This window comes from Cucurbita pepo, chromosome 13, assembly GCF_057944985.1.
Source record: "Cucurbita pepo subsp. pepo isolate OVF chromosome 13, ASM5794498v1, whole genome shotgun sequence".
NCBI classification, from domain to species: Eukaryota; Viridiplantae; Streptophyta; class Magnoliopsida; order Cucurbitales; family Cucurbitaceae; genus Cucurbita; species Cucurbita pepo.
The window spans coordinates 785443-808896 of NC_141810.1; the positions used below are offsets into that span (position 1 = coordinate 785443).

The 23454-nt window shown below is 41.3% G+C and overlaps 1 pseudogene; it reads left to right on the top strand.

The window, feature by feature from the left end:
* The first annotated feature begins 1293 nt into the window (after positions 1-1293).
* LOC147789609 (secreted RxLR effector protein 161 pseudogene) lies at positions 1294-2052 on the top strand (annotated as a pseudogene).
* Positions 2053-23454: the final 21402 nt, after the last annotated feature.

Consider the following 23454-nt stretch of genomic DNA (forward strand, 5'->3'; position numbering starts at 1 on the left):
CAAGCTTGGTTTGACAAGATACCAAAGGTTCATCACTTTAAAATCTTCAGGTGTCTTGCTCATGCCAAGAATACATATTCACACATTCCTAAACTTGTTGATAGGAGTGTGAAGACAATTATGTTGGGATATGAAGATGGAACCAAAGCTTACCGACTATTGGATCCACAAAAGAACAGAATTATGGTGAGAAAGGATGTAGTGTTCGAAGAGGAGAAAAAATGGTGTTGGGAAGAAATCACAAATGGTGATGATGAACAAAGAAGAACTTTCACTGTTCAAATTTCAGAAACACGGAGTAGAACAGAGGAGAGGAATATTGAAAATATTGAAGTTGATCCAAACGAAAGACAAAGGAAAAATTCGTCCTCAATTTTATCAACGCCAGACAGTACCTCAAATGCATCATCGTCAAGCTCATCAACGTCGAAAAAATTCAGGTCTCTAGAAGATATTTATAGAGAACTGAACGAAGCAGAGGAGGAAGCAATGGACCTTCGTTTTCTTTCTATAGAGGAGCCAACCTCATATGAGGAAGCTGCTAAGAATGAAAACTGGAGGAATGCCATGATGTCTGAAATTATCTTCATCGAAAAGAACAGAACGTGGGAACTCACAGACTTGCCAAAGAATCATAAAGCAATCGGCATCAAATGGATTTTCAAATTAAAGAAAAATCCAGATGGAGAAATCATGAAACATAAGGCGAGACTTGTGGCAAACGAATATGCAGAGCAGTTTGGTGTAGATTACAGTGAAGTATTCGCACCAGTGGCCAGGTTAGAAACAGTGAGATTAATTTTTGCTTATGCAGCCATTAAGAACTGGGAAGTACATCATATGGATGTAAAGACAACTTTTCTTAATAGCGAGTTAGAAGAGGAGGTGTATGTTGTTCAACAAGAAGGGTTCGTTGATAAAGAAAATCTAAACATGGTGTTAAAACTGCGTAAAGCCTTGTATGAATTAAAATAGGCTCCGGGGGCCTGGAATTTTAAACTTGATCAATGTTTGCAGTCACTTGGTTTTGTTAGATGTCCACAGGAATATGCTATGTACAAGAAAATTAATGGAGTTGAAGCAATGATAATCGGCACATATGTGGATGACTTAATCATAGCCGGCTCAAACAAACAAGTTATAGTTCAGTTCAAGGAAGAGATGCACCAGAAATTTGAGATGAGCGATCTTTGACTTTTGAGCTATTACTTGGGTATTGAGGTACGACAAAGCAGTGAATCAATCACTTTATATCAGGCCGGATATGCAAGAAGAATCCTAGAGAAGCTAGGAATGGGGGAGTGCAATCCTTGTTCGATTCCCATGGAACCAAGAATGAAGATGAGCAAACATGGAAATGGAGAACCTGCGGTTGACAAAACACTTTACAGAAGTGTTATTGAAAGCTTACGCTATCTGGTTAATACCCGGCCCAACATAGCCTACTTAGTTGGTGTGATGAGTAGATACATGGAGGCACCAACAACTTCACATCTCACAGCAGTAAAACAAATATTGAGGTATGTGAAAGGTGCTCTAAGTTTTGGCTGTGTTTATAAGAAGCTATCGAATGTGGAGCTGGTAGGATTTAGTGACAGTGATATGGCTGGGGATATTGATGATAGGAAGAGTACAACTGGAGTGTTGTACTATTTGGGAGTAAATCCAATAACCTGGGTATCACAGAAGCAAAAGGTGGTGGATTTGTCATCATGCGAGGCTGAGTATATAGTCGCAACTGCTGGAACATGTCAAGGAGTATGGTTGGGCAGGATTTTGAGTAACATCAGTCAACTTCCAGTAAAACCCAAGCTTAATGTTGACAACAAGTCAGCTATAGCGTTGGCGAAAAATTCTATTTACCATGATCGAAGTAAGCACATGGATACCAGATTCCACTTTATTCGCCAATGTGTACAAACTGATGCTATTGAACTGGAATATGTGAACACAGATGAACAGTTGGCGGATATTCTGACAAAGCCGTTAGCAAGACAACGGTTCCTGGAGTTAGGAGAGAAGATTGGCTTGAAGAAAGTCGACTCAACATAGTTAAACAAGTTTAGAGGAGTGATTGTTGGTTATAAACTTGTTTTTTTATATATAAGTTTTTTTTTTTTTTCTTAAAAAAAAATAGTGGTTAATATTTATTTTTGTTGCTTATTTCTCCATTAAAAAAGGGTGGAGATATTGGAAGTACTGGAACTCATTTACCTTATTCATTCTACCCTGAACCTATACAGTCGGTATAAAGACAAAGAGAAAGCCGAAACCGACACCCTGAACGGCTATTCCCGTACTATTCTTCTTGAAGAACAAGGTCAAGCTAGAAGAAAGAAGCTCCTTCACCTTAATTACCTGATTGTGATGTGATTGAAAGGTTAAAGAGGACTATTTATTTCATTTCTTCTTCTTTGTCCGATATGACCTGACCTTCACTTTACAGTCTAGTAAATGAATGAAAGAAGGAACCTGTCCCTGATGGAAGAACAGTAAACAAAGCATCTTATCTTCTGTCCTTTACAGTTGTTGAGTCAATTAAATCCTCTTTTCTCGTCTTCTCGTCTCACTGCTAGCTTCGCTCATTCGGCTCGTAAACAAAGAAGGGAGAGTCAAGTTGCTGAAAGAGTCATGATCCTGTTCCTATTCTATTCTCAAATGAAAGATGAATGAGAGTGAACGAACTCCTTTCCCTATTTTTTAGGGCATTTCACTCTTTTACAAGGGAAAGCTCATTCACCTATTGATTGATTCTTTCTCCTCCTCTACCAGATTGAACTCAAACACTCAGTCTCTTCTCTTTTCTTTCCCTTCTTAAACTGTAACCTCGGTGAAGAATCTTTGCTTTGCTTTTCTTTCCCTTCAATGTAAACAAGACTCAAGAGTTGTTTACGAGCTTCACTCCGCTGAACCAATATTCCCTGAGCTACTGAACCGAGATTACCTTTCTTGTTTGTTATTACAGTAAACTCCTGGACTATGACTGATGAACCTTCTTTCACTCCTTGCCCTGAACCGTAACCTGACGAGAAAGAAAGAGAAGCTAAGCTCAATCACCTTTATAGGATAGTAAAGAAAAGAGAATTGAAAGACTGAAGCAAGACAGACAAGATTCTTTCTCCTGAACCTGATTGAACTCTGACGGACCGACCAACAAGAAATTCATTCTATCTCTCCCTTATTTTGAGGATGAAAAAGTCTATCTTTACCCTATTTTGAGGGATAAAAGAGAGTCAAGGTAATTCATTATTAAGGAAAGCCGAAACATTAGTTTACAGTCGAGTTCACTGTCAGGAAAGACGAAAGAGAAAACCTGAACCGGAACCGATATTACAGTCTTTGAATGAAGGGAGACGACACTATCGATGAATGAGAGTGAACTGGAAGGAAAGACGAAAGAGAAAACCTTTTCTATCTAGCATAGGGGTAAAACATTAAAAGACCTTTTTCCCTAACAGCTTCGGCTGAAAGAAAAGAAATTCTATCCACCATAGGGGTAAAACATTAAAAGCGGTTTTCCCTTAATAGCGGGAGCTTCAATAAATTATTTTCTATCCAATATAACTGTAAAAGTTCGTAAGACCTTTTTCCCTTAATAGCTTCGGCTGAAAGAAAAGAAATTCTATCTTTCCCGTATTTTAGGGTATAAAAGTGTATCTTTACCCCTATTTCCCTCGGTAACTCAACTGTAAACACGAAAAAAACAAGATCAAAGTCTATCTTTCCCGTATTTTGAGGTATAAAAGTCTATCTTTCCCCTCTTTTTCGGGATAAAATACCGGTCAAATGGGCCGAGGTAATTAATAAGTAGAAGGAAAGACTATCGAAGAATCAATTCGACTTAACTGTAAGGAAAGACGAAAGATTCCTTCTTTCTCTTTCTCTTCTCCTCAACTCTCTCTTCATTCAACTGTAAACACGACTTATGAATGAGACTCAACCAACCTATCCTTATTCATTCTTTCTCTTGATCTGATCCTTCTTTCACTCTTTCACTATTCCGGGACTGGGTAAAGCATATTCTATTCATTCGTTCTCTTTTCTTTTCTTTCACTGTAACCTCATTCACCTTCTTTCACTCCTGTCCTGCACCTCTCCCTTGCTCTCCCGTTTGAATGTTTGCTCGTCGTTTAGGCCTGTAGGTGATTCTCCTTGCATTCAGGATTCATCGCACCGGGGTAGTACCAGGACCCTTGTGCTCCCTTGATCAGAGAAAGTTGTCTCTCTGTCAGCCAGCCCTATGTATGTGTATGACAACTATAAATGAGCCTTGCGATGAGACACTGACATTTCCGTAAAGTGAACGTGCCCATTGAGCAGCTTCCAAAAGAAAGGGGAAGAACTGCCACAGGGTTCCAATTAAAGAACCTACTTCCAGTTAGCAGATCGACAAGAAAGACAGGCACTTCGCCCTATCTCATTGTGGAGAAGGAAATGAATGGAAAGGCGGACACAAGCCCGCTTATCAGTGTATTCCCCCTACTTATGACTGTACCTTAGGCCCAGCTCTTGCTTTCTTGCTTGCTTGCTCGATGCTTTTATTATTCCTCATGTCTTCTCTTCTGTGTTCGTAAATCCGAATCAATTGAGGATTGCCGGCAGCCGGATATCCACTCTTCTTTTTGTCAACTCATTTCCAGATCCGGTAAAATAGATATAGATAAGGTACTCACACGGAACAACTTCTCCCCACTCCACGAGGCCCAACTACCTGGATTTGTCCAATCAAGGGAAGAAAGGAATAGCAGCAGCTCAGTAACTATCGTAGGTAGAGTCAGAGAAGACCTGAAAAAGATCTTCATTCAAAGATGGGTACTCCTTGGGTCGATCCTGCCTGCTATTGGTGATACCCTTACTTAGATAGAGAGTAAACGCCTTGTAGCTTTCACTGGGTTCCGTTCCTTATAGTCTTCTCATAAGCAGCTATTCCAGTACTTATGAATGACTGATTTAATTAAGGATGATAACGTCTATCTTCTTAGATGAAGGTATTCGCTTTAGCGATAAAGCCCGAATACCGATGAATCGATTCTTTTGCCAACCTCCAACGACTTTCTTAGTCTAAGCTCGTCCCTACTTAGGCTTACTTGCTCTATATTGAGGGGCTCCCCGCCTGAAGTTAGCCAGATTTATAGATTTCCTATATTCAAAAGCACTAAGGGAGAAATCAAACCTTTCGATGAGTGGACTCCTTTCCCTGTCGGTCTCGCAGCTTCGCTTATTCGCCTCGTAAACTCGGTCTCACAGCTTCGCTCCTTCACCTCCTCCGTCGGTTTCACAGCTTCGCTCCTTCCCTGGAGTCAAGATCTACCTGTTGAAAGACTGAAGTACTGACTTTCCTTCTCGACTACAAGAGCAAAGAGTTAGGATAGGAGAGGTGCTACTGTAGTTACTGTAAGAGGACATCGATTCATCAGCTACCGGTTTGTATAAAATAGTTGCTTTCTAATCAATCCATGGTTATGCTTGAAGCAGGCCGTAAACAAAGAGAGGTAGAGGCTAATTTGCCTATGAAAGTGTTCGGTACAGGGGGTCGGTCGGTCGGAGTAAGGCTTTCTCTTCCTTTGTGCTTTAGAGAAGGAATGCCACCAGTGGTTGGTTTGTTTAACTGGACTCCTCTATTCGTATTCTGGGTGCTATAGATGCGGCTAAAATCGTACCCGAGACCTTTCTTTCGGGGGAGTACCACGAAGAGATAGAGATATAGTGTGATTTCTTTATATCCAATTGCTTGCTCAATCCTGCCTGAGAAGTCTTCTGTTAACCATCGACGACCTAGTCTGTTGATCCCAAGATGAATGAGAGATCGATGTGACCGGGCCTAGTGCGGGTGCTTGCTATGGATCAACCTTTTCTTCCAACTGTCGTAACACTTCCCTTCTTTCTTTTGTCGGAACATAAATTCGCTTGACTCTTCCGACTAATGTGCTAGTATCCCTTTCCTTTTAGGAGTTTGACTCTTCGCCAAGGATTTAATAACCTGACGAGAGAAATGAATTCCACTATCAGAGCTCTCCCACAAGATCCTATAGAAGCGCAAGACCGCCCCCTTTTGGTTAAGCAGCTGTCAAACCAAACTGAATTGACGCTGTCCGGATTTCCTTCAACTCCATTTTTTGAGGTGGCAAAACGGGATCTCGTGGATTGACTTCTCTACTCATTTCCCTTCTCGGATGGCTAGCTTTTGACTTCTTAAGCCTCCTTCGGATCCTCCATCCCCGAATCTGAACCTAATCAAATTTCTTCAACTAAGATCCCGCGTCGTGATTCTTTCAATTGAATTAACTACGATCCCTTCTTAGATTATTTCTTCTTTCTATTGATTCCAGAACCCCTGGGACAAGACCGATCAAGCTTCTTCTTCTTTGATTGATGGACTCAGACGTCAAGCTGTGGATATTTGATCTGATTGATTTCATTTCGTTCAAAAGTTGTCTAGGGCAGTCGGTCTTCCCGAACTGGGTAGGACGGTGCCTAAGCCTTTTTTTTCAACTAATCGAAGAGGGCGCCCCATAAACCACGTATTCCTCACTCACCGTCGTCCTTACGAATAGAAATGAAATAGAAGAAAACGTTCGCTAACAAGAAAAAGGTGGTCCAAACATTCTGACCTCGCCTCTAACATTCTCTTAAGCTTCTGCCTATACCTATACCATAATCAGCTTCTTCCTTCGTTCATCAAGTCCCAACTCTTATAGGTGAACGCGAGCAAGAAGGGTGGACTTTATGCAAGAGGCTTGACTTCGATCTGAGTTAGAACATTAGAGTCAGATAGTACCAAAGGCAATTCCACTACTGTTGAGAGAGAGACTGGCAAGCTTTGAGATGGTTCGCGCACCAATGGACCCTTCTTCAAGCGAGGCTTTTAAAGTTCAGTATGGTGGGCGTCCCATTATGAGCATATGATTAGTTGCAGCCTGCCCGCAACTTTTGAACATCTTCTGCCCCCCGAACCCCTGCTTCTGCCTGATCATCAAGATCAGTTCAACAGGTCCATCAGGTGACGTAAGGCCCTGAAGATTCTACCCCTACTCCTTCTCTCTCACAGGCCCGGTAAGGAACCGGCCTCTCAAAATTGCAAATCAAAAGAGAAAGCTAGAGATTCTTCTTAATATAGAATATGGGCCGATGTAGAGAAAGATTAGCTCAACTGTTAGCTCATTCATTGTCAACTTTCAATCAGCTTAGGTCTCGAGCTAAAGGATCTGCCCTTGTCGTCGAGTGCGCCCATTATCTTCTTTGAATAGGCCGCTTTAAGGAGACTTTTGACGTCCTACCCATGAGGATCTCTTATAGATCAAATTGCCCAATCTAGTTCAATCCTGAGTTGATCCATCTCTATTGACTATAGTCAAGGATGGAGATCCCAAAAGGCCAAAGAAGGAAAAGTCTCTTCCCTCCCTTAGATCGATCACTGAGCCCAGGCCCGACCCCTGCAAAAGCCAATCGATTGAATGCTGTCGGTTGTAGCTAAAAAAAAGAGAAGAAAATAGGATGGGCGACTCAGGAGCATCTGCAACTACACTTCTTGAAATAGGCATCCAGCCTGCAACTTTCGCTGGCTCACTACCTATTCAGATATGATCTATCCCTTTATTCAATATTCAATAGAAAGAGGGGAAATTCTTCAATCCAATGCAGACCATCGACCTCCTGGGCCGGCTATCTTTCAAGGGCCTAGTCAAAGGAAAGCAGCTAGAATCCCACTCTTTTAATCGAAACCGGCTCGTATGCCAAGTATCTAATCTCTGTGTCTCAAGGAGGAAGAGTAGCAAAGCAAGGATATCGAAGGATATCGGGAGCTGAAGAAGAGAGAACTTTCTCAAGCAATGAATAGAAGGCCGCTTTTAGTCCGGGTTTTGAAAGAAAAGAAGAAAGACTAGTATAGTAGAAAGAATCAGTTAGGGAATCCCTTGTTGAAATTCCACCCGGGTTCGTCAGAGGTATAAACCACTAAATCCGGAACCCGAAACTCCCTAAATAGGTTTGACTAGGGTTTGTTTGAAACAGAGCTCAAGTGGAGCCAGACTCTTAAGTTCCTTAACTCAATAGATCTCGCTCAATAGCAGCCATAGCTCACTAACTCATAGCAACTCTAGCTCATAGCTACTTGAACTCAAGGACAAGCAAGAATAGATCAAGGAGAGAAAAGGGTGGGATCCCATATCTCTTTCTCTCTGAGGTCTACCAGGCTGAACCTCCCTATTCGAAACACCGATCCGATCCCGAGTTAGATGCGCGGGTGCCTTAGATTTCCAATCCTCAACTACTAGCGCAATCTCATCAATCGACAACTTCCGTTTCGCCTGCCGACTGATAAATAAATGCTGTAATTTCTTCCAGCGCTTGCAGGTGATTAGATCACATACACGCCATTTCTTCAATCCCAGCTTCTCGTTCATTAACTATACTCTTTGTCGGCAAATGTCTGAATTTCTATTTCCTATCCGGAGAATTAGAAAGAGCTCACTATTGCCAATGGTGTTTTGTCCACTTCTCAACTATTACGAAATCTTCACTTGCACAAACCTCCCTCATATGCAGTGGAATTAGTGTCCTAGGCGAAAGATCCTCGATTCACGTCGCAAACAGTCTACATTGACTCCCTCACAGACAGGGCATTCCTTGTCCCCGTCCCTTTTCTTCAGGTTGATGTCGATTCAAATAGTTGTGCTGAGGTTTATGATAGCTTAGCTAGTTGAGCTGAGGAAGTGGATTTCACCCTACACCCTATAGCTGGACTCCTTTATAAAGATAAAGAAAAGGGGTTAGTTTATTGAAACCTCTGGATAAACTCCTTCTGTTGGAGCGTCATCCTACTCCTTCTTTATTCTTGATGAGTTAGAGTTCCTGTTCTGTAATGATTATTAGCGCCTGTGCGTCGGTCAAATTTCTTTCCTTCAGTGGACTAATCTAGGTATACATCTGACTTCTTCGCTGGATTGCGTAATAACCCCTGAGATCTTAGGAGAAGCAAAAGAATCTGCCGCCTAAAAGTACCTTCTTCTTAGAAAACCCAAGGAAGTAGGAACAAGGAAAGCGTCAAAGCTGGCAAGCTATAAAGCGAATAGTTCCGGACTGAGTTATTCGATCACAGCACGCAAAGATCGCGACTTAGACTTAGTCCTTGACCTTACTACGAATCCCGTGCACGAGTAGAGGTTGCTTTGCTTACTTCAGACAATTATTGACAAGATTCCATATAAGATAACCATCTGCCCTTCTTGCATACCCAAGCGCTCCTCCCAATGAGCCATTTTTGACAAGAAAGAAAAAGGGTTAAGTGACCAAAACATCCGAGGCAGCTTCAGCATCTGATGCAGCTAAAAGCCTAGGTGGTATCCTTTTCTATTACGCAACGGCATAGAATGATGAGACATCTATTCAGTCGCCAGTTCAAGTTAGTTGAGATTTGTACTCTCTTTTTATGAGTATGATTTGCTACCGAATACTCTTTGTGGTATGGTATCAACCTGTAAAAAAGCAGGATTCGCGGAAGAGAGATTGGTTTACTACTATTGGTATTGGATGGATTGAGTTAGCGGGGTAGAATACAAGGACAGCCTATACAAGGCTAGACAGCAGCCTATGGTTTGGTTTGTTAGCTCGTGTCGAATAGAATTGAATAGGACTTTCTTTGTTCAACAGGTTTGTGCCAAGGTCCCTAGGGCATCAATACATCGGCGGATTAGAGTAGAGGTATATTGGTTCGATACCTTGGTTCTCAAGTCCCGGGACTAATAGAAGCAATGATCAATTTCAATTCAATTCCCCTCCGAGGTACGGAAGAAGATGGAAACCTTGGTCTGAGTTCGCACATGAGTCAACCCCGCCTGCTTATCCTGACCAGTGAACATGAAACCAAACTCAACGAACAAGAAGAGCAGACTGAATGGTATAGCTTTCGGTGCTCTTTCTTCCAGTAGTGTGCTCTTGGAGCTCAGTTTCTTCTTCCACAAGCGGTGCAACTCTACGGTGAAACTCCGCTATCAGCGACCGGATAGCTCCTTGATTAGTCGATCGCTTGCGCCCTGCTCAGTTAGCTTCTCTATTCGACAGGAAGTCAATCTTCTTCTTATAGTGGTCCCCTAGCTCGGCCCTTTTGTTCCCATTCTCTTGTAGGAGCTTATTATAGAGTCTTTCCTTATCCTTATGATCTAGTTCACCTGAATAAATGGATTGGCCTTCCCAATACCCTTCCTACTATTGTAAATAGCTAGTTGGACCGCCCGACCCTAGCGGACTGTACTTTCACCTTTTTTCGAACCGGAATGAATCACTGGGTTGGAACTCTTTCTTTAGCGGGCTCTATTGCTCCTTGGCACCTTATTTGTTTAGCAAAGTATAGTGCCTCCCCTGCCACTGGCGATCGAAGTCTTGATCTACTCTTTGCTTTTCTTCCTCTCTAAGGAACTGCGTTAAGGGAGCCATACCTTTGCTCAGTATTTCTTTATACTTCTTGGTACGATCTTCCAGACTCCTTCTTTCAATACGAAGTGGAATAGAGAACTTATAATCGGTGGCTTCTCAGCCTCTCCATTTATCTTCTTCGCAGCCGTAATAGTAGTCGTCTCTCATTTCCTCTAGTTTGTCCTTCAGCGCAAGCAGCTCTTCTTTCCTCCTTTCTGTAAGCCGTTGTTTGGTAGAACTCTTCCCCCTTCCCTTTGTTTGTTGGGAAAGGCGGTCTATTCGTCGGTCTTCCTCATTCACTTGTTTCAGCCTTAGCACCTAGCGGTAGTGGTTCGCCATCTCCACATCTCTGTCCCCTTCAACTACGCAGCATTATGCTCCTCGAAGCAAGGAAGTGAGAGCACCAGGAAGAGGAGATAGGTTGTTTGTGAAAGAAGTGTTGTTCTCGAATAAGCTCTTTGGCACATCTTCGACGGTTAGACCGGGTAGAACAAGAAGTGAGGGAGCCTGGCGGAAACGTGAAGGTGCAATACCTAGCTGCTCAATCAAAACCGACGATAGATGTGATGGATGGAGGGAATCGAATGAATCCGCTTTCTTTTACAGAATCTGCTGTGGAACTAATAGAAAAAGGCTCTTTGCCACTGTTAGCAATTGAATCAGAAGCATGGAATAGGACAAGGTTTACGTTATGCCTTAATCTAAGAGTAGTAGGAGTTCAAACAACTTCTAATCGTATTCGGTGAAATAAGATTCTAGGTTCTTTTTGAAAACTTGCTACTAGTTCTAAGCTTGCAGATCAATTCAAAAGCTTGCCTTACTTAGTATGACTGATTCAAATTCAATAGCAGAAATCAGGCGAAAAGACGAGAGTGGTCTAAGGGTGGAGGAGGAACCGTTCTTAGAGTGATCGTATACGTAATGATGGCATATCAGTAAGCCTTGTTGAATCAGTAAGCGGGCGGGCCTAGTCCAGCTGTTCTCTGGTCTTGTTGGAATAACCCTTGTGAAGGTAGGAGCTCTAAGCCTATCAGCCCTAAGCCTATCAAAAACTCTCTGCTCTTGGCTTACCGGTCTCCTGGTCCGATGAGCTATTAAGTGAGCTAACGAAAAGGGGAGTTGTTTCAGTATTTAAGTAAAGTCAGCCAGGGCTTGAACCTTGACTGAATGCAGCTTAGTTGGCCTTAGCCTGAGATAAACCCAATCAGTTTCACTCTCTCTCAGTTCTCTCTTTGTCAGCAAGTTCTTTCATTCGATGCTAGGTCCGGATTTGCAATCTCCTTCGGACCCTTCCTCTATCATGAAAAGATCTGCGGAGCTCTTATTAAGTCTAACAGGAAAAGCAAGCACTCCCCTTTGTTTGGTGGCCTCGTTCCTTGAGAAGAGTGAAAGCGGAATCAGACTCTCGGACGGCCTTCCTTCCCCAATCAATCCATTCATGTGAAGGTCAGGGTAAGGGAAAGATTCAGCGAAGGGAATGAAAATAGAAAGGAAAGGTGATTGAACTATAAAGACAAATTGCCTATTCTTTCATCTCGGGAGAAATACGATCGCAAAGAGCTAATTCAAACCCCTCCGGTACAATAAGAACAGCCCACACATTCAAACCCCCCTTTCTTACCATTAGCAAGAACTTGTTTCACTTGCTGCTTATCATAAGAGGAATTCGAACACAGAAAATACAGTCTCATTCAGCTTGTGGAACCTCAATATCCCACCGGGCTTACTAGCTAAATGGCAATTGGCACATACAATATGCCCAGTCGCTTCTGACGGATGAAAACGATGCAAATCCTCCGTATAGGATTTTTGTTTATGTAGAACTCAAAAGTCTGAAACATTCTTTCTTTTCATAATATCGGTAGATGGATCATTTATCAATCATGAATTGAATGAATAATAACTACAAGCTACAAGTGACGGAGATAGACGATTTAAATAACGGAAAATCCAAGATTTGCAAATAGTATCGAGAATAACTGGAAAAGTGGAAACAAGACCTGATATAATTTGATCAGAATCAACCAAAAATCTTTGTAGACAGAACCAATCATTAGTTCCAAACCGTGGGGTGAATGAAATCCGATACAGAAATCGGTTAATAAAAGAATCGCTTTGACTGTATCACTGAAATTAGATAGGAATTCCTGAGCCCAAGAGTGAAGAATAACAAGTTGTTCATTCCCTAAAATAGAATAACCGCTTAGAATAATCAAACATATTCTATTTGTTGAGAAGTGCAAAATCGTATGGATACGACCCTCATTATGTATCTTGATTAATTGGATCCTTTCTTTGTGGATTCCTATAGGCGCACCGGATTGTAGATGTGTCTCCGAACTTTGATCATTTCGTCCAAAAAGAAAGAGGATTTACTCCACCAATTCTATGAACTTTTATAGAAGATTGAATCATTCAACAAACTTTCGGATTGACCAGCATTCGACCATAACCCAAGATTCCATACTTTTAGTAAATAAGAGAGAAGAAATCCACCAGGGTAAAAAGACTAGAGATGCAAGATCAAAAAGAGGCAATGGAATTCTGAGACATATAATGGGCGAATAAGCTCAGCGTAGAAACCTTACGGGAAAAGGAAATGGAGTTGGGAGACCGATAGGGTCAGGAAGTAGCTCTTTTTCGGTTGAGTCTGATTTGACAGTGAAGGGAGAGGTGATTAGTGTTTGACAGGCTAAGACAGAGAGGAGGTAACCAACCAGCTTTTGTTGAAGGAGCTCAGACGAAGACACACAATCACCTTGTTTACAGTTCAACCAGAAGAAATAGTAGGCGAAATCAGGGTCAGAAGTAATAGTCCTGTTCTCTCTCATTCATAAGGGAAGGGGTATTTATCTTAGTTTACAGTTCAAGAAGGCGAAGAAGTAATAGTTCAGGCAATGAATGGAATTGTTCAACCCTCGTGAAAGAGAAGAGAAAGAGCTAGTCAAGAATAGAGGGGGACAATCAGGCTCGTTCAGTAGTGATTGAGGACAGAGTTTACAGTTCCGGAATAACAGAAAGAACGGAACAAGGAGTTAAAGAGAAAGAATCGTTTCGCCTTCACTCTAACGAATCTTGAGTATTGATCTTTTACAGGGAAATCCGGGAAGGGGCTAGAGGTTCAGCTTCTCATCCAGCTTACCTAGTTCAACCCGAGTTCAATCTGTCGAATTAATCTTTTGTGTCTTTCCTTTCTCTTTTTGGTTTGGGTTTGTTTCCTCTCCCGGATGGATTGACTTCCTGCCTGTAAAGGATTTCATTCATTAAAAGAATAGTAGGGTACGGTGAAGTAGCTCATTCATCTTTCTTCTCATAACGAACAATAACAAGAAGAGAAAGATTCGGTTACAGTGAATAAATAGGTAAAGGTGAAGAAGGAGTTATTGAGTTTACAGACAGAGTGAAAGAATCAAGAGGAGCCAAGCAACGAGACCGTAAGGGAGAGGAGCGAAGGGAGGAATACAGTCGGGTCGAAGACGCTCGACGAGTTTAGGGAGGAGAGGGTTTCGGCTTTCTCTTTGTCTTTTACCTTGGGAAAGAAGTAGAATGAATCTTCAGTCTTTGCTTTCTTTACAGTTACGGATTGAATAACGAACTCGAGAAGAGAACGAATAAATTGAATATGCGTTACTACCTAGTCTAGTCTTTGAATCAATAAAGTAAGTTACGGAGGTAAGATCAGAGAAGCCAAGCCGAGTTGTAGAGGTGAAGGAGAATTAATAAGCAGTTGAGGATTAACTTATGTTATGAATTACCTTATTCAATCTATCTGATCAGGGAATAAATAGAGTCAAAGGTGTAGGGGCGAAGCCAAGGCGAGTTAAGGTTCAGAAGTCGAACTAATAAATAGTCCAAGAGACTGTAAAAGAATAACGAACTCGAGAAGAGAACTGAAGGGAATACCAGAAAAGCTGAATGAGTAAGTCAAGTAGCTCGAGAATCAGAGAGAAGTAAAAGAAAGAAAATAGTTCATCCCTTGTTTACAGTTCGGGGAAGCAGTTTCCATTTACGCTTAGTCAGTCTATTTGTTTAAAGCCTAGTTACCGAGCTCAATCAGGAAAAAAGGTTCCGGGAAGGTATAGAAGCTAATAGGTTAGGAGGTTCACTCTCATTCATCTTTCCGATTTCATTCCTGTTCCGGAGTCAGTCTCCGCAGCTAATGTTTACTCTCCTCTCCTGTAAAGCAGCTAAGCGTCTTCATTGATTGAATAAATAGGAACAATAAGTCTCATGAGTTCTAAAACAGCCCGAAAAATAGGGAGGGGATAGAATTGAATGAATAATCAATGGTCTCTCTTTAAAGGAGTTTACTGTTTAAGAAGGTGTCCGGTTTCACTATCTCTTTTCTCCACGGTAAAGGAATAGAGTGAGTATAAGGAGCTCAGGCTGTGAGACCCGTAGGGCGAAGGAGCGAAGGCTTTGTTTCGGTTTCCTCTCTCTCCCTGATAGTTTAGGCTTGACTTCAGGAGCTTGAGTGAACGAAGTAGCTCGGATCATATCGGTTACGGGGAAGAGAAGTAGTGATTGAGCAAAGCAACGAAAACGAGAAGAGGAGAGGCCCCAAACAACGAGACCCCGAGGCGAAGCAGCTTTGTTACGTGGTGTTGGTCAGTCTTACGACAATGAATAGGTGAAAGAATAAGAAAGGAAGGGATTAAATTCATTTATGTATAAGGACAGAGGTAGGTGATTGACCGAAGCAAGCAGCTTTACCATTTAATAGGAGAAGGATAAAGAGTGAAAGAGTCTTTCTCTTGTCTCCCGGATTTCATTCATTGACTCAACTGTATAAGGGACTAGCGTATAAGGTTCAGGGGCGAAAGAAACGCTTTACCTTGTTTACAGTTAAATCCGGAAAGAATAGAGAAAAGAAAAGAAAGAGACCCATCCACCCCGTAAGGAAAGGACAGGACAGGAGCAAAGAAAGACCAAGACAGAGTGTTTGAGCTGTTTTCAACAAAGAAGGAGCGGAGCGCAGCAACGAGACGAGAAGACGTTCATTAATAAGTAGCTTTACCGTAAAGTAAAGGAGGAGAGGGTTTCCCGAGGTTGGTTGTAGAGGCTAATGAGCGAAGAGCTGCTCGACGAGAAGAGAATCAGAGTGAAAGAGGGTTCCTTCAGTAGTTCAGAAGAAGGAATAAGCAGTCTTGACTTACGGTTCCGGTTTAGGTTAATCAATAGTAAGAGGGTAAGATAAAGGTAAAGAAAGGATAGATAGGTTCAGTCTCATTCCTCTTTCGTTGAGTCGTACGTACCTTTTTCTCTCTTTTGCTTTTATTTGACCTTGGGTTTGAATATGGGGTGGTGGTAGGTGACTCTCATCTTCTTTTGAAGTTCAATCGTGGTCAGGCTTTATCGTTAGTCTTTACTTGTTCAAGAATAAATAAATAGAGAGAGGAGTCAACTTTAATTCATCTTTCTTACTTAGAGGAGAGTATCAGAGTGAGTTCGATCAGGTTCAGGAAATGGAATTGGGAAACCTAGTTGTAGAGGTTACGGAGCTCTGCAGCTTTCCCTTAAGGGGAGGTTACGGAGCAGTTCAGTTTTCTTCTCAAGACTATGGCTCGACTCGAAAGGTTCTTCTTGACGCTTTACCGAGTGAAAGAAGAATAGTCCGTCCAGGTTCGGGAGTTTAGAGTTTTAAAGAAGGAATCATAGAATAAATCCTTCTTATCTTACAGGAAATAGCAAAACAAGAGCAAGAGAAAAAGGATCATGAATCGTAAAGGTGCTCAGCAGCGAGACACCCAATCACCGAGGTTACAGTTAAAGAAGGGAGAGGGTAACAAGAACTCATAATAAGGAACAATAACTGACGGGAATAAAGTCAAAGGTTCAGCAGGAGTTTACTTTACCGAGTTCCATCAGTCGTCTTAATCTTTAGTCTTTAGTTTACATTCATTAGCTAGAGAATGAACCCATTCCATTTAACGAGTTGCCAGTTTAAAGAAAAAAGAACTCGCAAGAAAGAACTGAAGAAGAATTAATTTAGGAGAAAGATCAGATACAGAGCTAAGCCTCGTTACAGTGAAAGAAGTCAAAGAATAAAATAAATAGGTGAATGAGCTTTACCTTGTTCAAGAATAGTTAAGGTAATAACATAGAATAACTAAATAGGTTACGTAGAGAGGGAACGAACTCTCGGAGAAAGAGAAGAACGAGCCAGAGCTAAGCCTCTTTACTGTTTAAAGAAGGGTAAAGAAGACGAACAACTTCCGTCCGGTACATAGATAGAATAGAAGTGAAGGAAAAGAAGGAATAGGTTAAGGCAATGAGAAATTGTTCAAGAATAGTGAGAGGAGAGAAGCAAGGAGACCAATCCAATAGGACAGAAGATTCAAAGACCTATTCCAGTTTACCGAGTAAAGGCAATAAATAAAAGAAAGCTAGAACTAAGACCTACAGTACAGAAAGAAAGAAGCCTAGGTGATTGATTGAGTTAAGGAGAGAGATAGTTGTACGAGGTGAGAAAGAAATGGGTGTTCCGGAGCTTGACCTTTCATCCAGCCTGCCTATCTATTTCCCTTGTGAAAGAAATCAGTCTATCTCATTTGAGTATTCATCTTTGACAGTGAAGGTAGAGGCAATTCAATCCTCAGCCTAGTTACCCAATGTTTGAGTTCTATCTGTCTCATTAATAAAGAGTCTTTGTTTATTTACTCTTCGTGAAAGGGAGAGGTTCAGTAATTAAGGAGTTAACTTTACCTCGTGAAAGAAAGAAGGTTCCGGTTAAGGAGCCAAGACGAAGACTGAGTTAAAGAAGGAAAAGAAAAGGGTCTCGCTTGAGGAGAAGAGTTTACCTCCTTCAATCAGGTTCAGGATCATTTATCCTTCTTACAGGAAAGAAAGAAGAGGAGAATGAGACGACCCATAAGTTCAAGAGGTATAAGAGAGTAAGACAAGGGGGTTTCTTATCTTAGGTTACAGTATGTATAAGTAGAAGATCAAGAAAAGAACCGTCAAGTGTAAAGTCCAGTGTGTTTGAAGGTGATTGAGCAAAGAAAAGAGACTGAGAATCAATAGATGATTGAGCTTTACCTTGTGCAAGAATAGTATAGGCGCGAAGCCGAGGGGTGAAAGAGCGAGAACAAAGGGAGAGGTGAAGGAAAGAGCTACTTTTACACCTCCTTTAATAAGGCCAGCAAGGTCATATCGTCCGTCTTTGCTTTGGTTCCGGCAATGGAATAGTAGACAGGTTCATGGAGAGAGAGTAAACTCATTAGCGGCTTTACCTCGTCGTTCAAGAAAAGAGACCAATAGAATAGGTGACGGAGTGAAAGAAGGAATCCGAAAATTCATCTTTCTTACAGGGACAGGGAATAGGCAAAGCAAAGGTGATTGAGCTTGCTTCTCTTTCTTGACTTTTTGTCTTTTACCGAGTAGTTGAATAAATAGGTAATGGTTCAGTAGTCAGACCAATAGAATAGGTGAATGAGTGAGAGAAGGGGAAGGCGGTTTCTTAGTTTACAGTTCAAGAAAGAAAGGAGAAGATCAAGATCAAGAAGGAATCTTTCGTCTTTCCTTACAGTTAAGTCGAATTGATTCTTCGATAGTCTTGACTTCCTGTTCCGGAGCTTGACCTTCAGATAGTTTACGAGGGGTGAAACAGCGAGACCGAGAGGGAGAGGGGTGGGTTGGTTTACTTTTGGGCATGCTTCGTTTGCTTTGCTCTTCTTCTTCGGCCCCATTTGTTTGGCATGGTGCTAGAACCTTGTTCCGAGATGTCTTTGCTGGGATTGATTGCCCCTGATTTGGACGATACACAAAAAGTCAGGAGTGACGTTCGAACCTACCTCCTTTGTCCTTCTTTCTTTTTTGATTTGACATAGATGCTGACTTTTCATTTCTTTGACTCTTATCTTGCTTGGTCTTTTGAAAAAGATCCCACCTAACCTGGTATGGAAGCTATAATTGTAAACCGAAATCAAATCTATGGAAGCATATTGGTTTATATATACATTCCTTTTAGTCTCGACTCTAGGAAGAATTTGTTTCGCTATCCTTTTTCGCGCCTAAAGTTCCAACTATAACAAAGAAAGGCGTAATTAATTAATTCTTTCTCATTATCTCAGTACTTCAACTAGTCCCCGTCTTCCTCGAATGGATCTCTTAGTTGTTGAGAGGGTTGCCCAAAAGCAGTATAGCAGTATACATACCCAGTCAAACTGACAAGTAAACCAGATATAGAGATGGCAACTAGGCTAGGGTTGCTGTTTCCATTATTATAGAATTGAAAGACCACAACTATGATAAGATCATTTATTTACAAGGGAATGGAATGGTATACAAAGTCAACAGATCTCACTGAATCAACAAAAATATAGGATGAGGCTACACAACCCGTTGAGGAGAGTTCTAAATCTGGGCCAAGACGAATGAATGTAGGGGATTTATTTCAACCATTGAAGTCGGAATATGATCAAGTGGCTCCTGGGTGGGGAACTAGGCCTTTGTTTGATGGGTGTCGCGATGGGTCTATTTGTCCTATCTATTATTTTGGGGAGATTGATCATTCTTCCATTTTACTGGCTGGACGGAATTTCAAGCAATTCGATTCGATTCACAAGAACCCCTCTATCTACCTAAATAACTTTTCAATCAAAAGTCAAGTAGAAAGTATGTAGGTTTCCTTTAGCCCACTCTTTTTTGGTAGTTCGATCGTGGAATCTCTTTTTTTCTGTATTTCCGGAATATGAGTGTGTTGTGTGACTTGTTAGAATTGATCCTATGAATACGAGAGAGAAGGAAGAAGTCGGTCATCTTGATCAAGATGATTTGATCTCCTTGGATATTCAGTCTAGGCTAGTATCTGGAGCACAGAATATATGAAATAGATTCCAAACACTATATTAGAACAAATCTGAGAACTATGAGTCATACTTATCATACCTCGTGGCCGGACTCCGAAAAAAGAGTTAGAAGTGAGAGTCCCAAAATCTGATTCTTTCGTTTATGTTTATACTGACTTAGGTGAAAGGAGAAACCTTTCTTTGTCTTGATATTCAGTCATTGAGTAAGCATTGAATAAGTCCAAGGGTTCTTACTCAGGTTGGAACTTTTAAGGAAAGGGGTTGGTTTTTCTTGAATCATCGTCGTTCTAGGATGTAAGGGTTTCATTGATTCATAGGGTCTTAAGAATTCCTATCAATAATAAAGAAAACAAGAGTCAAGTCGCATTACACACAAATCAAAGAAAAAAGAGGTAAATAGAAGGAAGATTCAAGAGGCCCCTAATGATCGATCAATAGAAATACGAATGAATGGAATGAGCCAACTTGATATTTGGGCATTATAACTACAAATCTGACTTTGCATTAAGGAAGAAGTTTGACCCTTTGTTAGTACACATATTCGTTACGAGCGGTATTTGGGTCTTTCTGTTTGAGCCGGCCGGACGAGACGAAATTCTCATAGACGGTTCTCAGAGGGGGGTCTCCTTGGGTTCCCTATCTCAATAAAGTGTATGATTGGTTCGAAGAACGTAACGTCTTGAAATTCAGGCAGATGATATAACTAGCAAGTTCCTCCTCACGGCAACATATTTTCTTGTGACGGAGGAATTACGCTTACTTGTTTTTTAGTACAAGTAGCTAGGGGGTTTGCTATGACTTTTGACTATCGTCCGACCGTTACTGAGGCTTTTCCTTCTGTTCAATATATAATGACGGAAGCTCCCTTTCTTTGGTTGGTTAATCCTTCATAGATGGTCGGCAAGATGGTCTTAATGTAATGATACTCCTGCACGTATTTCGCGTGTATCTTACTTACTGGCTGGGGGATTTCAAAAACCTCGTGAATTGACTTGGGTTACAGGTGTGGTTCTGGCTGTATTGACCGCATCCTTTGGTGTAACTGGTTATTCCTTACCTCGGGACCGGTTATTGGGCAGGCAGTCAAAATTGTAACAGGTGTACCGGAAGCTCTTCCAGTACATAGGGTCTTGCTAGAGTTATTACGCGGAAGTGCTAGTGGGGGACAATCTACCTTGACTCGTTTTTCTAGTTTACACACTTTGACCTCTTCTTACTGCCTTATGTTAATGCACTTCCCAATGATACGTAAGCAAGGCATTTCTGGTCCTTTCTAGAGAATAGAAAGAATATATTTCGTCTTAGTTAGTTATGATTACTCGGGGGAGGAAGAAGAGTATTTCATTGCTGCAAATATGTCTGATTGAAAAATCATAGTTTCAGGGAATTCTTCGAAGAGAAAATAGATTATGGGAGGGAGTGTGTGACTTGAACTATTGATTGGGCCATGTGGATATATATATGTCTCTTTATCTGCTGGGATTCACAACCAAATGTGTCTTTATTCCAACCACCGGGAAAGCTCCATACAGAGGGTAGGCTGGTTCGCTTGAAGAGAATCTTTTCTATCTATGATCAGACTTGACCATGTCGTGCATGACCAGGCTCCGTAAGATCCAGTAGAATAGGTGATACATCTGGCTTCAGATTATGTTTTATCTATTTCACTTCCTCTGCATTGACTCGATTTATGATACTATAGGAGTGAAAGAAGGGATCTAAAGAAGAACATAGGCTAGACTCTATTAGTCAGAAGTAAATCCTTTGCTTTGGATGTCAAAAGTCAGTATCCTTTAATGCTATTTGTGGGCTAAAGCTCGCAAGGTCTGAGACGACCCATAAAGCACTTGAACATTATCAACTTTGTAAGCCTACTTGGGTATTGAGCATTTATCTGTAAGAACTGAATGAGGTGTAATGGAGAATTCTATGGAAAACGGAATCTGCTCTATTTGTTCTTACATGGAATCAATCATTGATTTTATATCTGCATCCAGTTGGTTCGTTTGATTTGTGCTCGAGCCGGATGATGCAAAATTCTCATGTCCGGTTCTTTCGGGGGATGGATCCATTATAATTCACCTAATAACACCAGATTTGAATGAGACAGTATTAAGAGCTAAATTGGCTAAGGGTATCGGTCATCATTATTACGGAGAACCCGCATGGCCTAATGATCTTTTATATATTTTTCCAGTAGTCATTCTAGGTACTATTGCATGTAACGTGGGTTTATCGGTTATAGGACCATCAATGATTGGTGAACCCGCAGATCCATTTGCAACTCCTTTGGAAATATTGCCGGAATGGTATTTCTTTCCCCTATTTCAAATCCTTCGTACAGTGCCAAATAAGAATAAGTTATTGGGTGTTCTTTTAAGGGGTTACGTGCCAAATAAGAATAAGTCATTGGGTGTTCTTTTAATGGTTTCCGTACCGGCGGGATTCTTAACTGTACCGTTTTGGGAGAATGTCTAATATATTCCAAAATCCATTTCGTCGTCCAGTAGCGACAACCTTTTGATTGGTACCGCAGTAGCCCTTTGGTTGGGGAGCAAGATTACCGATTGAGAAATCCCTAACTTGAGGTCTTTTTGAAATTGATTCAATTCTGGTTCAATCTAAATCTATTGCTATTTCGTTTTCCTTAGTTTAGCCAATTTCTCATTCAAAGTAAACAAGGGGTAAGGCAGGGGTAAAGTCACTTTCTGTTTATTGTTTTGAAAATGGAAGTTTTCTTCTTCCGCATGTAAAAAAGGAATAAATAAATCAATCAAATTACGAGAGGCTGAATTCAGTGCTTCTTTAGGAGTGAAACTTCCCCATTGGTTCATATTTCGATCAAAAGTCTCTCTTCTTTTTCATTCCCGCCGTAGATCGAGTTCTGGGGAGGAATTACAGCTCATCATTTTTGTTCACCAGAGAAAGAAGGCTCTGACATTCTGGCTTCGCTTCTTCTTGGGCCCAGACGACAACGCAGGCGAGGTTTGAACTTCGAGAAAATCCAATGACGACTACTTACCTCCTTCTCCTCAAACAAAGGAAAGGAGACCAATCTCTTTCTTCTGAGACTTTGTAATCCAGAGGACCTCCTCCAAAATCTCTTATCCGCGATTCCTCTCGGTTACCCCCGGACCGCCCCGAGGAAGTGAGGAATATCTCGGCATAATTGTCTACTAATTCAGGTCTTGTTCCAGCTCCTTCGCCCCAACAAAGAAAGTAAATCCACGCTCAATTGGAATCCTTTTCATTTTGCTTATCTTGAATCATTGATGAGAAGGAAGGCTGGAATGCCAACACAGGAAATGCCTAAGCCTTTTTCCTCAGCAGGAGAAAATTCATACCGGTGTCATATAATTACTGCCATGGCCGGAATGAAAACCGACTCGAAGTAGGGAAAGGAAGAAGCAGCGAGGAAGTAGGGAAAGGTGCCAAGCAAGCAGCGAGACTTAAAGGCAAAGGAACGAATAGAATATGCTTTACCCAGTGAAAGAAGTCCAATGCAGGGTGGTACTCTCACAGCTGATCTTTCTTGACTTTTATTCGTTTACAGGATTGAATATGAATTGACTCAACTCTTTTTGTTCAGGTAAAGAAAGGAAGAAGACGAGTTGGAGAGGTTAAGGCAATGGAATAGAAGATGCTTTACCCAGTGAAAGAAGGATTTCATATCCGAGAAGGAATAAGGAGTCTTTATCTTTGTTTACAGTGGTTCAATCAATAGGGGAAGGAGATTCTCATCCATCCAGCCTATAGAGTAAAAGAGTGAAAGGTTCACAAGAACTGAATGAGAAAGAGAAGTTAAAGAATGAATCGAGAGTTCAGACTTGAAAGACTTGAAGGGGAAGATCAAGATCAAGAAGGAATCGATAGTCTTTCCTTCCAGTTCACGATGACGAATGAATAAGGAGTGTTTACTCTTTCATTCATCTTGAGGATTTACTGAGAGTTCAGTCTCATTCATCTGAAGGATTGACTTCAACATTACCTCGGCCCTCAAAGCATCAATTTGATCCCGAAAAATAGGGGAAAGATAGACTTTTATACCCAAAAACACGGGAAAGATAGACTTTGATCTAGTTTTTTGAGTGTTTACAGTCTCGTTACCGAGGGAAATAGGGGAAAATGGACTCTTTTATACCCAAAAACACGGGAAAGATAGAATTTCTTTTCTTTTTGCTTCAGCTATTAAGGGAAAAAGGTCTTACGAACTTTGACCCCTATGCTAGATAGA